The 5,127-nt window shown below is 51.8% G+C and overlaps 1 protein-coding gene across 1 annotated transcript in view; it reads left to right on the top strand.

Annotated features, from left to right (window-relative positions):
* The first annotated feature begins 4,807 nt into the window (after nt 1-4,807).
* IRF4 (interferon regulatory factor 4) overlaps nt 4,808-5,127 on the top strand; it is a 15,386-nt gene continuing 15,066 nt past the window's right edge. The window contains exon 1 of the mRNA XM_057373913.1: nt 4,808-4,958. The gene's annotated coding sequence lies outside the window, so the exon portion shown is untranslated. The remainder of the gene's footprint in view (nt 4,959-5,127) is intronic.

Genomic DNA, 5,127 nt, shown 5'->3' with positions numbered 1-5,127 from the left:
TCACATTTGGGATGCCTTTGAGTGCAATTTGTAAACTGTATTTATGAGAAATACTCTGAGGACATGACATAGCTGAAGAAATGTGGTCAGCTGGGCTGATAGTCTGAAATCCTACCTGTCACCCCATTTTACTGCCAATAAAGGAGGTTGGATACGGAAAAAAAWCCTATAATTTGGATTTGCCTCTTCTACTGGATGAAGAGTAACACAAATTCCCAGGTGACAGTGAGCTGGCCCTGTTACTCCAGGGAACAAGGGACACATGGCCATGCTGTGCCTCACATCASTGGCAGAGGAGCATGATTCCCTCGCCTCCATACCAGCAGTCCTGGGCAGTCAGTCCTTGTTAGCCATCCTGCAGAGATGGAAGACTCAGAATATTTGAGTTAAAGGAGAGGTTGCTCTCAACAGTTCCTGGCAAGCACCAGGTGCTTCCTTTTATTTATTTTTTTTAATTTGAAAAACCACTTAATTTTTTTTTCTTTTCCTATAGTTTTCCTTTTTTTTTTCCTTTAAATTCATGACTGCTGCTGGATGATGAAAGTAACTGGACTAGCATAGCTTGCATTGCTTTGGGGAGATGGGGAAGAATGCTCAGTCAGGAGGCAAGGAGCTTCCTTCCCTGGGGAGCTGGAAGTCCATCMATTTTTTGCTGTTGGTTTTCAGAGGTGAAGGCATCAGCCCAGGGTTCCCAAGCTCCTGGCCTGACAACTGGGCACTGGGGAAGGGCACCTCTCTGCTTGTGTGCCACATTGGTTGGATRTGGCTGCCAATCTTTTCTCTTTGAAGGAAAACCACAGAATARCTTTTTAAATTAATGTGATGTTAATTTTAGATTTTTCTAGAAAATACATTTTACAGTTGTGTTGTCTTACATGGTGGTGGACTTGGCAGTGCCTGGGTAACAGTTGCACTTGCTGATTTTAAAGGGCTTTCCCAACCTGACTGAATCCACGATTCTGTAAGATCCCAGGAGTTAGGACATGTTGTGAAGGGCTCTTTCAGTCCCATGAACAGAGGCACGAATGCAGCCTAATGAGAGCTGRTTTGAAATACTCTTGGCTATGAAGCAGAGGGGAAGTACAGGAAAAGAACAAATCATGCACCAAATCCACCCAAAATAATGCCAACTGGGCTGTGAGAGTCCTCTGCTTAAAAGACATAGCTATGCTCACCAGTTTGCTTTATTTCTAATTGTTTAACATGTCTCTGTAATTGGTATTACGGAAAATATATGGCTGACTAATACTGTTTTAGGAGTCACTATTTTAAATGGAGGAACTGCAAATACCCTCCCAAAATGAGAAGGCAGCTCTTATGACACCAGAAGTTGAAGTTACTACAATAGAAATGTTTAAATCGTTTGTTGTGAACCTTGTTAGGCTGCTTACAGAGCAGGTGCTTTGCTGGAATAAATCAAAGTAATCAGAAATCTGCCCCAAATTTCCACAGTGTCTCTGAATTCATTCAATTACATCCACAGAAATCTTTCTGATATAACAATGACTTTTGGACTCAACTCCATGCCTCAGAGCTGTTGACTGAAGCACAGTGTTGGGAGGCTTTTACAGTGCCCTGTTTGGGGTATGAGTTGTGCTGCTGCTTTGGGAGGCTGAAGACATCATTCCACAGGGACCTGCAACCTGGGACTGGCAAGGACTTCTGGGGGAAGAAGACCCCACAGTAGAAACTGTGCCATCAGCAAGGTGTTGAATCCCTGAAACACCTCCATCTCAGGAAGGGGGTTTTGGGACAGCTAAAGATGTAGACAGGTAGCTACAAGCTTTCAAAAAATACTTTTAGGGGCTGAATGCACTTCTGGAAATGCATTTACCAATGTCATTGTCAAAGCCCTCAGCACAAGGTTGGCTGGRTTCCTGAAAAGCCTTGGTCAGGCTCCTCACTCGAGAGGAGAGCTGGGGAAGGAGCTCCCTTGCTGCCCGTGGGTCTGCCCTGGGCTGCAGCTGGAGTGCAGAGGGGCAGACCCTTCCTGACCATGGCCCTGCCAGCACCAGCAAACTCCCAGCAGAGCCCATCCCAGCAGAGGATGGGCAGTGCATCCCTCCCACCCAGGACARTGCCACGGATGGGCACCCTCACTGCCCCACAGGTTCCTCTCCTGCACCCAGGGACTCCCCCTGTGCTGATGCCTGAGGGGATTTCATGGTCTGGGGTGCAGAGGGAGTCCCTGGATAAGCCACACTCCTCAAAAGGTCTCTGCTGCCAGACACTCCCAGCATAATCCTAACAGATCCCCTGCCTTAGGGACTGAGCTCACCCAGTGGTATTTTGGGAAGACAGGAGAGCCTTTGTACCCAGAGWGGAAGGGAAACCTTCCTGAAGGAAAGGAGGAGTAAACTCCTGGGTGCAAGAGCATTTGGCATGTTGGTTTTCAGAGCTCAGCACTTTGGCTCAGCACTGCCCCTTTCTGTAGGGACCYACTTCAAAGCTCCTGCTTTGGGCTGCCGTCCATCTGACTTTGCTACTGTCCCTTGTGTGCAATTCCCAGGTGAGTCACATGGAACTTCAGAGGGGCTTGGTGAAAGCAGAAGCCCTCTTTCTCTGTGCTGAGGGCTGGTGAGCGGCTGTTGAGAAGAAACAGTCACCTTTCCTGGCATGCCTTTAGTCAGTGTGACCTTAAGAGTGTGAATAACGGGGCCCGGCGGTGACTGCCGTGGTTAAACAGCAGCAAGAGCATTTTCACAAGAGGACTACAGGCATTAACTCAGAAAACTTCCATGAAGGCAGCAGGGCTTTTTGGGTAAGATTTGAAGAGCCAGCCGCTCGCAGTGGTGTGGAAAATACCAGAAATGGATGAACACGCTGTGAGGTGCTGGAGTGTTCCTATGCTAGCACGGCTGGTCAGGGAGGAATTYTCTTAGGATGTGCAAAAAGCACCCAATGCTGCACCTTTTAATGGGGACACCACAGCTGTGCTGTTGATCAGAGCTTTCTACTTTGCAGRCCAAGAGGGTGGTTCTACACATTTCTGCCATCTTAAGTGGAAATGGTTGATGTCCAGAATGGTTGATGTCCAGAAACCCCRAGTAATTCAGTCAGCAACGCTAATGAGATTAGAATGCCTTACTCATGAGAAGACTGATTTGCAAAGGCCAAGTGTTGCATGTAGGGGTCTGGCTTAGATCATCTCCTCTCACATTCAGGCAACTGAAGGGAGTTTTGTAAARGAGTTCTTGCTGCACAAAGCAGCCAACCACAGAGCCAGGTGATTTCCTACATATGTACCCTATGGAGGTTTTATGGTTGACTTTATCTTCTCTTAATATGCAACTCATCTACCTCTCCATCTATACATGGAYTTATTTGGATAAGAGCAACTATTTTTTTTAAAAAAAAATATTCTCCAGCATTTGAAAAAAGGAGGTTTTTATTTTTCTCCTGAAGGGTTTGACCTAGTGCGAATCTGACCTGCATGTTTCACCTCGGCCCAGAATTTGCTGGTTTAAAAACCTCAAAAGAGAAGACATGAGAAGTGATATAGACCTCAAGATAGTTTTATACTTAATGAAATTACACCTGGTGCTCTGTATAACACACAGTCTTAACCCTGCAACTTGAAATTGGGTTTTTAGAAAGTCTTTCAAGATGCCTTTTAGTAAAGCRGTGGTTACTTGCCTTGATTTATGGAAGCAGTCACCTCCAATCTCAAAGATGTGTTCCAATGTTCCAAAGTTGCCTCAATTCACGACTGAAAGGGTTTTGTGTTGGCCCTGCAATTACTTTCTTCTTTAGAGAATGGATGGTGTGTTACAAACCCAATACCTAAAAACGCCTGCACTTCTCACTTCTCCCTCCAAACGCGGCGATAATTACATTTAAATTTCAGAAGATGGCGTTGAAGATTTGCAATTAATCTCCTGAACCCTCAGCGAGCCGTCCTCGGGCGCGATGACAGGTTCTGTGACCTGATCCGTTGCGGCGGAGAGGATGTGGATGTGTGCTGGGGACGTTAGAACAGAGCCGCACCACCAGAGTGCCGCGGCACCAAACACGTGCTTGAAACCCGAAAGGCGGCAAGAGAGACTCTGGAGCTCGCTCCTTCGTCCACCGGCTCCCACCACGCTAGGGCAGGAGGCTCTGACGGCAGCGGGCTCCAGCCCTGGTGCCTCAGGATGGGCTTTCCCGAGGCAGCATCCCGTGGGCTCAGCGGGGCGGGAGGCGCTCCCGGCCGGAGCTGGGKGCTGTCCCCGCTCCGGCTGCTGCCGCCCCGTCGGGGTTCGCTGCCTGCGGGTCCCGACGCCGCCGCTGCCCCACCTTACCCCATTCGCCCCCCGTTTCACACCGTACGGGCTGCAGAACTCGGTGTAGTCTGGACCGGGGGAGCCCGAGCCCTGGGAAGGAAGGAGGCGGGAGTGTGTCTCATGCCGCTCCGCGATCCCGCTCAGTGGCCCGGGCAAAGCCGGGTCGGGCGGCGGAGGGCGCAGGAAGGGGGCACCGACCCCGGCACGGCGCGGGTGGGCGGGCGGATGCCCCCGCGTCTCCCCGAGCGTCCCGGGGGCCCGGCCGGCGCCGTCTAGGACGCTTCTGGTGGGTGTAGCGAGCTAGGTCTTTACAGTAAAAGCTGCCCGGCTCTCAGTGGTAGGAGTTTCCCCGGGCTATTTATGTATGTGCGCCTGCCTGTACAGATTTAAAAAAACCGACCCAGCGGGGACGCGGAGAGGGCGCCGCGCTCTGCACGCCCTCCCGCCCGCAGCGAGTGTTTACCAGCAACGGGTATGTGTCACTGCCTCAGATGTTTTCCAGCTAGCCAAGTCCTCGCTCCCCTCCGGCTCCACCTCCGTGTCGGGCCCGCCTTCTCCCCCCCCCCGCCCGGCACGACGCCCTCCCATCATATAAAGAAGAAACTTCCCGGTGCCGCCGGCCCAGTCGCCCCGTGCCCCGTCTGAGAAGCCGCCCGGCAGCCGGCGGCCCCTGCCCGCTCCAGCGCCCCGACAGAGGTAAGCGGGGGCGACCGGGACCCCGGGACCCCGGGACCCCGCCCGGGCACAGCGCGGCCGCCGCAGCACCCGGCGGGCCGGGCGGGGAGGCGGGATGGGCGGTGCGGGCGCTTCGGCTTCTCCCATTCGGGGCTTCTCCTGTGGCTGTCGGCACCTGAGCGACCCCTTT

The sequence above is a fragment of the Malurus melanocephalus genome, unplaced genomic scaffold (genome assembly GCF_030028575.1).
Source record: "Malurus melanocephalus ecotype Western Australia unplaced genomic scaffold, MMel_1.1 scaffold_209, whole genome shotgun sequence".
NCBI classification, from domain to species: domain Eukaryota; kingdom Metazoa; phylum Chordata; class Aves; order Passeriformes; family Maluridae; genus Malurus; species Malurus melanocephalus.
This window is presented reverse-complemented; position numbering and strand designations above follow the sequence as displayed.